This window comes from Camelus dromedarius, chromosome 16 (genome assembly GCF_036321535.1).
Source record: "Camelus dromedarius isolate mCamDro1 chromosome 16, mCamDro1.pat, whole genome shotgun sequence".
Taxonomy (NCBI): Eukaryota; Metazoa; Chordata; class Mammalia; order Artiodactyla; family Camelidae; genus Camelus; species Camelus dromedarius.
Genome location: NC_087451.1, coordinates 49533408 through 49545120, shown reverse-complemented (window position 1 = coordinate 49545120; position 11713 = coordinate 49533408). Strand labels below are relative to the sequence as shown.

Here is an 11713-nt window from a genome sequence, read left to right as displayed (position 1 = left end):
CCCGTACAATAAAGGTATCCAGCCTGTCATCTTGGAAGCCCCAGAGTTTCAAAAAGCTACCTCAGGGAAATGGTGGGGGCTCTGCTTCGCCATTCATCTTTAATCAGAACTGTTCTGCTTTTATCTGTTATATCATTTGTCTGAATATAATGGTTCTACTTGCTGAAAAAATACTTTTTGAACCCCACCCCCACCGTGACACTCTGCTACCTTCCCGAGTCTGATAATGAGAAACAATGAGCTGAAATGGCACTAATAATGGATTCTGGGCTATATTCACCTCAAAATTCAACAGCATTAAAAATAAGAGTAGGATAGGCAGAAGGTATAGCTCAGTGGTAGAGTGCTTGCTTACCATGCACGAAGGCCTGGGTTCAATCCCCAATACCTCCTCTAAAAAGAAATAAACCTAATTACCTCCCCTTCTCCCTGCCAAAATAAAATAATTAAATAATACAATAATAAATAAATCAAATATTAAAAAATAAAAATAATGAAGATTACTTTATTTAATGGTAATGAAATATAGATGAAAAAAATCCTTGTGTATCTCACACATGCCCTGCCCAGAAAAAAAAACCGCCTTGCTATTATTACCTTTTATCTTTGTGTGAACTGTTTTCTTTTTTTTTTTTTTTTTGGGTGTGTGAACTGTTTTCAAACTAAAAGTTTCCTTCATCTTCTGAGGAAAAAAGACCATTACTTTGTCGCTGTTCTTCATAAGTCTTGTCAACATAACTAGCTATATACCACTTCCACGATACTGCTATAATCTGGATTTCCATTTCAAGTTTATAAGTTCACCTTTATTTTACAATGGCTGACTGCTGCTGTTAATCAGAACAAATTAAGAGATACAGGCCTTTATTTTTAGCTAGTTGTTGTTTTTACAAATATTGTTCTTATTTCCATGATATGATTTTTTTGTTTGAAGGATATATTTAGCAATTACAGCTTATAAATTATTATATGAAAACAAATGTGATAGCTAGAGGAAACTTATCGAGTTTAAGCCTCTTTTTATACCCCTGAGGAAACTAAGTTCCAGAGTTTAATTTGCTAAGACCACATAAGAGGTTTAAGTGTATGTTGAGAGAATCTGTAGGGCTTAACGTTTGTGGAAGTCTCTTAGCTTATAAATTCAGTGTTCTTTAGGATAGTTCATGTACTTCATTCAAAAAAAGGTCCTCACCCACCTTACTCTACCTAGGATTTTGTTTCTGGCTGCATACCCTTCAGTGGAACTAGTTCCTGGGGAAACGCTGCTGTTCCTCCTGGTTGAACTACTTTTTTTCCTTCATACTCATGGCTTCCTACCTCTTAACCTTAATCTGTAGGAAGATTTTCTCTTGGACCCTGTAGTGATTGGAAACTTGCTGTGAATCCATTGAAAGTCTTTGTCAGTCCCCATTCCCTGCGATTCTTAGCACTCGAACTTGATTTTTGGCATGGAGGATTCTGACAATGACTAGTTCAAGAAAGCTGCCACCCTTCACAGCTGAGCTGAATAAGAGAGGTGCCCTGAAGAGCACAGAATGATTTAACAGCTGTTTTTGATAGAACAACACAGAGCTTATATGTTGCCACTGGGGTAGTTCTCGTTCATATGCTACGTGCCTGGAAGAAATTCCTTGAGATTATAAAAGCATTGACAATAGATTTCAGAGTTCTGTAACCATTTCCTGTCACAGAGTCACTGTAAGTAAAGAGACTGATTGGAGGAGTAGGGCTTCTACTTTACATCAAGATAAAAAGGAACACGTTAACATACAGAACCCAAGGGATTTTAATTTGGTTGGGCTTTCTTCAGAGAGCACTCTTCCAAGAGTTTTCTTCAAAGGAGAGAAATGCTTCTGGCTCTATTTCTAAAATCTTTTTTTTCCCCCTCAAGTTCGACTTTGCAACAAACAGGAAAAAGCATTGTACCATCAATCAAGACTTGACTTGGTCATTATTTTACATCATGAGTTTGAGAAAGTTATTTAAGTTCTCTGGTCTTCATTTTCTCTAATATAAAATTAAGGATTGATTTAGACCAATGATTTTTGTTCATAACAGAATCCCTGGAAGTTGAAGGTAGATCACGAGTAATGTGGGAAAATCATGTTCAACATTCTAATTTTCTTTTTGGAAAGCAAAAACAAAGCTATCTGTCGTTTTTACACTATAATCACTGAAAATAAAGTTCTTTATCAGTGGATTTAAGAAGAGATAGACAGTCTTCTATATGTCAGAGTTCTGAAGGCACATCTCCCTAGAGACAGAGAGACATGGGTTTCAGGGGTAAGGGTATAGGAATTTAAAAAATAAATCAACTTAGATATGGAGAAAAAAATCAAGAAACATTCGTTTAGGTTATTGTTCAAGTTATCCCAGTTCTTTAATTCTAAGAAAATCATAGAGGTCAGCTTCCAGTGCACTATACCAAAGTTAAATTCATACTAATGTTCCTTTTCTATAAAATTATAAAACTTGGGTTCCACTTTTGATTCCTGAATGTTCAATAAACAAAATGCAAGTAGTATTATCTTTTCTCCAGTGGAGCAGAAAGGGGTTACAAATTCAGCTCTAAAATTGTCAAATGCCTCTTTTCCTCCCTGGCTGCTTGAAGATCAGCCGCCATCATGAATGACACCGTAACTATCCGGACCAGGAAGTTCATGACCAACCAACCGACAGCAGAAACAAATGGTCACTTATGTCCTTCACCCTGGGAAGGCAACAGTACCTAAGGCATAAACTTGGGAAAAACTAGCCAAAACGTACAAGACCACTCCAGATGTCATCTTTGTATTCAGATTCAGAACTCATTTTGGTGGTAGCAAGACAACTGGCTTTGGCGTGATTTATGATTCCTTGGATTTTGCAAAGAAAAATGAACTCAAACACAGGCTTGCAAGACGTGGCCTGTATGAGAAGAAAAAGACCTCAAGGAAACAGTGAAAGGAACGGAAGAACAGGATGAAGACCGTCAGGGGGACCGCAAAGACCAGTGTTGGTGCTGGCCAAAAGGAGTGAGCTGGAGATTGGACAACAGAAGGAGCGAAGATTCTGCAGTGACTGTATGTGTGGTGACTGCGCAAAATTTTCATGAGAGGATTAATAAACTAAAAACTTAAAAAAGTCAAATGATGTAGAAGAATGTCCAATAAGAAGGTGAACTGCACAATAGTTAGAAAGGGAAATAAAATAAAACAGGAAATTTTATATTGCGCTTCCCATGCAAGAATGTAAAAATCCTCTTTCACAAATTAAGACAAAAATATCCAGAAAATGCCAAGAGTACAAAAAGATCTGAGCAGTCAGAATCACCCATAGAAAGGCCTGTTCAAAAATATGATTATTAGGCCTTTAAAAAAATTCAATAATTTATTCAATCGATCTCCTATTAATCTGTTTTGCAATATAGTAAGAAAGCAAAAAAGGCCTGTATAAATTGCTTTTGGGATTTTGTTGAGATTTTTTTTTCAGAGTCCCAAATAGTCAATTATTTTTAATGTTCTGTGGATGTTTAAATAATATGTATATTTTCTGTTGGGTACAAGGTTAACTATCTATGTCTGTCTGTCTGTCTGTCTGTCTGTCTGTCTGTCTATCTATCTATCTATTATCCAAGATACCCATTACTTTGGTCCTCAGTCTCCTCTGGTCTGTGTGACCTGTGATGGTTTCTCAGACTTTCCTTTTTTTTTTTTTTTTTTTTTTTGATAACCTTGATAGTTTTTAAAAGTACTGGTATTTTGTAGAAAGTTCCTCGATTTGGATTTGTCTGATGTTTTTCTAATAGTTAGAGGGGGTTACGGGTTTTGGGAAGGAAGATCCCAGAGGTGAAATGCCATTCTCAACACAGCGTATCCAGAGTACATACTGTCAACATGATTGTCATTGATGATGTCAGCCTTAATCACCAGACCAACTTAGTATTTGACAGGGTTCTCCACTGTTAAGTTACTTTTTTCTCTCCTTTCCATGCTATACTCTTTGGAAGCTAGTCCCCACATGTAGCCTACACTCAGACGTGGTGATGGAGATCGTGATGGTGAATTTAGCTCCACCTCCTTAATGGAGGAGTAGCTTTGTAAGCTATCTACAGTTCTTCTGCACAGGGGATTTTTCTCTTTTCCCTCATATCTGTGTTTACTCAATCATTAATTTGTATCACTATAGATCTATGGATATTTATTTGATGCTTTGGGCTATATCCAATACTGCATTATTTATTTTGTTCAAATTGTTTCTGCTTTGGCCATTGGGGATCATTTAGTTGGCTCCTCTGTCCCTTTGGCCTCATCATTGTGTTTTGTTTTGTTTTTATTTTAGCAACTTATTACTTTCTCGTACTACGAGAAGTGCCAGACTCATCTTGTATATTCCCTACCCCAGTCCTAGATCAGCCATTTCTCCAAAGAGCTCTGGTTCCTCTTCCTATGATGAAATGATAGAGAAACCAAGATGTGGGTGCTGGGTGTGCTCATAGCTTCTGAGGTGTCATTTCTTCTAGGCCCTCAGTGGTCAGAGCTAGGAAATATGTCTGTATGCTAATATGTGCATACACACAGATCTGTAATTATTTCTGTGTCTGTTATCTCTATTAAGCTAAACATGAGTTCATACTGGTATCTCTGACTCTAATTCTTTTTAAAATTTGTTTGCTTTTTACTGAGAGGTGTCATATTCTTTTCAATCTCTCTCTCTTTCCCGAGCACTTACTCCAAGGGGCCCCAGTTGGTGTTGTTAATACAATTACTTATGTGTTTAACAACTGTCACCACATTTTGGCAAAAAGAACTAATTTGATTTTCCCAGGAATCCTGAAATGTTAGGGAGGAGAGAGGTGACAACCAAATCTTGGAGTAAACGGAAGGGTGGGACAAGACACTATAAACCTCCCAGAAGAAAACATAGGCAAAACATTTTCTGACATAAATCTTAGCAATGTTCTCCTAGGGCAGTCTACCCAGGTAATAGAAATAAAAGCAAAAATTAACAAATGGGACCTAATTAAACTTATAAGCTTTTGCACAGCAGAGGAAACCATAAGCAAAACAAAACGACAACCTATGGAATGGGAGAAAATATTTGCAAATGATGTGACTGACAAAGGCTTAATTTCTGGAATATAAAAAAACAGCTGATAGAATTTAATAACAAAAACAAACAAATAAACAAACAATCCAATCCAAAAATGGGCAGAAGACCTAAACAAACAATTCTCCAGTGAAGACACACAAATGGCCAATAGGGACATGAAAAAATGCTCAATATCACTAATTATCAGAGAAATACAAATCAAAACTACAATGAGGTATCACCTCACACCAGTCAGAATGGCCATCATTCTAAAGTCCACAAACAATAAATGCTGGAGAGGGTGTGGAGAAAAGGGAACCCTCCTACATTGTTGGTGGGAATGTAGTTTGGTGCAGCCATTACAGAAAACAGTATGGAAATTCCTCAAAAAATTAAAAATAGACTTACCATATGATCCAGCAATCCCACTCCTGGGCATATATATGGAGGGAACTCCAATTCAAAAAGATACATGCATCCTAATGTTCATAGCAACATTTTATACAATAGCCAAGACATGGAAACAACCTAAATGTCCATCAACAGGTGACTGGATAAAGAAGCTGTGGTATATTTATACAACGGAATACTACTCAGCCATAAAAATAATAAAATAATGCCATTTACAACAACATAGATGGACCAGGAGGTCGTCATTCTAAGTGAAGTAAGGCAGAAAGAGAAAGAGAAAGAAAAAATACTATATGATATCACTCATATGTGGAATCTAAAAAAAGAATAAAGAAGACACTAATGAACTTATCTACAAAACAGAAACAGACTCACAGACATAGCAAACAAACTCATAGTTACCGGTGGGGAAAGGAGATGGGAAGGGATAAATTGAGAGTTCGAGATTTGCAAATATTAACTACTATATATAAAACAGATCAACAACAAGTTTCTTCTGTATAGCACAGGGAACTATATTCACTATCTTGCCTCTTTCCTGGCAGAGCTCACTCTTTACTTTAACGTGAGTCCCCATCATAAGGGGCCTGTTTCAGGTTTCTTGCTTTAGGGGCTCCTGGAAAACTGTAACAGCAATTATATTTTTCTGATTCTAATTATGTTGCTATATACTCAATTAAATTAGAGTTCCTTTTATTTTCTCATTAGAAGCTACTTTTCATTTCTTAGAAATCTTAAAATTTTACTCAAGTGTCTGAGCACAAGAAAGGACAACAGAATATATCTTGAACTGAGAGAATGAATTCACCATAAAACCCCCAAATAAAGTTGGGAAATTTGTTTTATTCTGAGTGTTTCCTGACACTGTGAATTCAGAAGTATTTCAGAGAGAAATATGGCAGAGGATGGCATATAGCAAGTAGTTTGGAAAGTCGTGAGTCTTGAAGACTTTTCAAGTAACTAAGCTACTGACTCTTGCTTCAAACAATACTATGATAGAACCTTTTGCAAAGTTAATAAATATCCCTAATTTCTCAGGAAAAGGTCTTGCAGAAACAAGAGTTCCCCCCTACCTTCATTCCTGGCCATACTGCCTGCTCTCCAGTCATGCTAGTTTCAGCATTATTCCATGAACATTTCCACACTGTCACAATATGTTTGGAATGCCTTCCCCCATTCCCTCATCAAAGTTCTGCACACTTATCATTTTAACTCAGATGTCATCTCTGACATGAAAATGTCCCCTAGACTTCCCATGTAGACTGAATTACCCATAGTATATGTGCTTGTCTATCTTGTTAGCTAAAGTCTAATTCATCCGTGCATCTCTAAAGTCTATCATAGAGTAGGCATTCAATAAGTATTTGTTGTACTGATTAACAAAAAATGAACATATCCACATGAAGTTGCTTCAGCGCTGCTTGGCGGACATCAGAGCTTGCCCCTAGGTAAATATCTATAGTTTTTAGTGGAAAAGAAGTGGGAGCCAAGACACCTAGCTTCTCTAATCCTAGTTCAACCAACATCTATATAGCCTTAGAAAAATCACTTCAACTTTCTGGGCCTATTTCTCTATACAATTAGAAGAGTCTACTGGATTAGTTTTTGTTAGTCTGGAACAAGATCATAGCCTCAAACATTTTGGGTCAGAAAGGGGAGTTGATCCTGTGAAATTCTATGTATGTGATTTCTGGGAAGCTTCTTATGGCTCAGTTACAACTTTCAGGGATGTTTCATCCACGGCCATATTACTTCCATTCATGTGCTACATATTTCTATGACATTTCTTCTATTCATACTTGTAAATATCCTCCAGAAACTTAGCATCACAGACTTTAATATTCCTACTTTTCCTATACATTGATAGCTTAAAGAAATCCTCTATTAGTTCAGTCTAAAAGTTTTACATTTAACTTAACATTAATTAACATTTGAATTAACCAGCAGTTTATTTTGGACATCTAAGAATGGACTAAGAGGACATCTCTTGTAGTTTAAAAAAAAAAAAGACTTCATAATGAAAACTCCACTTTACCTTTAGGGCTTGTGATGAGAAAAGTATATAATGCTTAATAAAAAAAACCCCAACCTACTAGTAGACCTAGAAAACAAGGAAAAACAAGTTTTTTCTTGGCAGATCCCCCAGGCTGAATTAGTCATTCGCTAGGCATTCCTATAGTAGTTTGTACATACCTTTTAAAATGTACTTATCACATTCAATAGGATCTATTTAAGTTTCTGCTTCTCTTACTCACTGGGAGAACATCAAAGAAGGGAAATGTATATTATTCATCTTTGTATCCTTAGCTTCTTTTGTTTAAAATCTTGCCCATAGTAGATATCTGTTCAATATTTGTTTGATGAACCAATAAGAAAGGTGTAATGTGAACTGAGCCTTGATTGTTGAGAGTTTCAGAAGGCAGAGAAGCAATAAAGAGTTTCACTCAAGGGAGTGATGTGATCAGAGCTGCTTTGGGAAGATTACTCTGATTTAATTTTATTACGTTAGAGACCACGGTTTTTCATTTTGAAGCAATAATTTGCAGAAGCTGGCTCAGACTAGCTTGCAAGAGCCAACTGGTGAATCTTGAGCAATTTTGCAAGCCATTTGTTAAACACAGTTGTTATTAAAAATTAGGTTATATAAAGTTACAATGAAAGATATATTAAAGATAAAAGTAATACTCAAAACTCATCACTTCCAAATTATTTTATTAACATTTTATTATTACCTATGCTCTTGAGATTGTCTACTGTATCTATATGGTAGAAATACTAACACGATGTACTACTGTGCTTCTCTTTCCAACTCTGCATCAGTGGTATAATGTTGGTACCATGAAATCAGCTATGGTGGAAATATTTACACTATGGAAATGGGCAAGCACTATTAATCAATGCTTTCCCTGTCCCTTTGGAGAGATGGTTGTTAGACATTTACTAGCACACCCTTGTTTAGAAAGCAAAATTGACAAAGGGGTAATGAAAAGTTTGGAAAATGGAGTCAAGGAAATTTGCAGACAGTAGGAAAAAAAAGAGATGGGAAGCGGAAGAGAAAAGATGAGAGAATTAGAATTATTTGGAGTTTTTCTGATGTACAGGTAACAGAAATTTGAGAAAGTAAGAACAGAAAAGATGTATGGAGATGAGTGGGGCGGAGTACATGTGTGTGGAAGGGAGAGAGCTAATGAGAAATGTGAGAAAAAAAAATTAAGCAAGAAATTTTCCAGAACTGAAGGACAAGAGTTTCTAAATTGAAAGGGCCTCTGAGTGTCTAACACATTGAACGAAAAGATGTACATCAAGGCATATTATTGTGCTTTTCAGAACATCAAAGAGAGAAGATAATCAAAGCTTCCAGAAATAATAAAAATAGAGTAATATACAAAGGAATATGGGCCATGTACAAAGGTAAGAATTTCATTAGACTTCTTGGCAATAATATTGGAAGCTAGAAGATAATTCATAGTTATAAGGAAAAATGAATTCCAATCTAGAATTACATACCCAGACAAATAATCACTTCAATTAAACGAGGTCAAATAAAGCTATTTTCACACATGCAAGATCTCAAAAAAAAATTACCTCCTTTACACTGTTTCTCAGGAAGCTACCACAAGATATGCTGCATCAAAATAAGAGACAAAAACAAGACATGGAATCTAGGACACAGGGGACTCATACAAAAAAATAAGGAAAATTCCCAGGATGATGATGAAGGGAAATCCCAGAACGACAACTGTGGAATTGGCCTCATGAGCAAGAGTTAAGATTGGAATGGAAGGAATATTCCCGAGAAAAAACAAAATAGATGACCTGATGAGTCTGAATGAATAGGGACTTACAGTTTGGGCAGAACATTTGGGAAAAATGAATGAAAGGAAGCTTAACAAAGAACTGAGACAATGATTAACCCTAGGGACTAGACAGGCGATATAATCACAGTGTATTACACAGATCCGTTGGGAAAAGTATTTTCAAATTTATAATAATGTAAATTAAAAGTTGATTTAACCTATAGTTGTGAAGACAGTTTGGGGAGGATGAGTGTGTGTGGAGGAAAGGGGACAGAGTTGGTGGGAGGCCAGTAAGAAGATACATCACACTGAATGGGAAACAGACCGCCCCCCTCCATAAACAGGAAATTTCTCTCCGAAACGGCTCAAGTCTTGGACCCCCTCAGTGTGATAAAGAACATACCAAGGGGACCAGAAGAGAACATTGGAGGGCGTGGAGGAGCGGTTATTTGGAGCAAAGCTGCGGGACTGTGGACCTTCCCATCCCGAGGACGGGGCAGGGTTGCTACCCTCGAACCCGAGCTCAGGAGAGGTCTTCGGGCCGAGTGGCGGCGGCCGGGAAAGCTGAGGCTCCGGTGCCCGCCCCGCGCCGGCGGCGACGCGGCCGCCTCCCGACGGCCGGCAGGAGCCCCTCGAGGGCCACGGCGGCCGGGCGGGGAGGCGCACGCTGCGGGCCCCGCTCCGCCTCGCTTGCTCCCTGTGCCCGCCTCCAGTGCCGCGCCCGGCCGCCCCTCCACCCCGACTCTGAACCTGGTCCCCTGGCCCCGGCCCTCGGCCCCGATCCTGACCTTCGCTCCCTCCAACCCCGACCCTCGCCTGCGACCCCGGCCCTCGCCCCTGCCCGATCCTCGCTCTTAGACACAGACCACCGCCTGGACCCCGATCCGCAGCCGGCGACGGGTCTGTGGTGAGGCCGAGGCGAGCCGGGGAGGCCGATCGCTCAGCCCCCAGGGTGGTGGTCCCTTGGCCCTGGCCGGGCTAGTTACTGCAACGGGGTGCTGGAGTGAGCGCAGAGAGGAGACTCAACAGAGTTTCCAACCTGGGCGGGGTGGGTGACCCCGGGAACCAAGTATAAAGGAGCCGAGGGAATGGACAGTAGAGTGGCATTTTAGTTACATCGTGGTTAAATCTGTGCAACACACCACCCATGCATTTGCACAGAATCTGGGGGTAAACCAGTAGACATAGCTGAAAAACTTGCACGTGGGCTACACAGGGGAGCGGTAATAGGAGAGAAGGAACGGGTAGGGTAGGGGAAGGCTGTTTTTCTTTACGTGTTTTAAAGTAGTATTTGGCTTTTAAAACTAGTTGGTTTAAAAGGGGGGAGGGGGGAGAGACAGAGAGACAGAGAGAGACAGAGAAAGAAAACGATAAGGAATCGTTAGTGGCCTTTAGTAACCCCGAAGCCTAGATTTTCAAGCTAGCTTCCCCACTTACTAGCTGTGTGAACTTGGGCAAGTCACTTCACCCTTTGGAACCTTGGTTCACTCCTACGTGAAAGGAAGCTTCACCCACCCACAGAGTTTCGGTAAGGATTAGTGACAAGGTAGGCAAAGATGCTTTGTAAAAGTCTGTGATGGACACAAACTAGTTGTTCAATGGACCTGATGAATGAAGTTATTTTAGAATGAATAAAGGGGTTTGTAGCCAAAAGCGGCCTCTCCACCACAATACCTGTGTGCTGAAGGGCTGGAGTGGATGTGATCAGATTTGAATGTGGGTTTTTGAGCAGACCAAAGCTGTAAAGGAGACAGCAACAATAGAGCTGCTTGTGTGAACAACCAGAGAGCTTTTTAAATGTTAATTTGTACCTGGACAGCTCCCAGGTTGTGGAGGCTTAGGGTGAGAAGGGGAGAAAAGAGAGCAGGATTTTTGAAAGAGACAGAATATGCCCTATTTATTATGGGTATCTTATTAGCAAACAGATAACATTAGGGTGGGAAATCATTCACCTTACAAAAAGTGGTCCTCATATGAAAAATGTATCATCAGTTTCTCAAGGCAGAATCTTCTCTGATGTTTAAAAACACACTGTGTAAACTAAAAATTGAGGTATTTCAAGCAATTGCTCTCAAGTGTCAATCAGAAGTGAAGATAAAGTAAGTTTTCATTTTCATGTCCCAGCTAACCCGAAAAAGATGGTGGAGCTGGGATTTGAATCAGAGTTTGATTCTAAAGCCTTTTATTTCATTTTTCTTTTCTCGCTATTGAAATGTTTAACTTAAATGAAAATTACAAAAATAATACACCTTTGTTATATCACCCGACAATATAGTAAGACATAAAGTCCCCATTCCACTTCTCAGAGATAACTAATGGGTTGGTGGGCAAGTCTCCTAGCTTTTTATTTTGCTCATATCACAATACACACATTTAAAATGGAGTATACAATATCTACTATTCTGCAACTTGCCTTTTTATTTAATGAATGAGTG

General features: G+C 38.9%; 1 pseudogene; it reads left to right on the top strand.

Annotated features, from left to right (window-relative positions):
* Positions 1–2610: 2610 nt before the first annotated feature.
* LOC105088211 (small ribosomal subunit protein eS24-like) lies at positions 2611–3070 on the top strand (annotated as a pseudogene).
* Positions 3071–11713: the final 8643 nt, after the last annotated feature.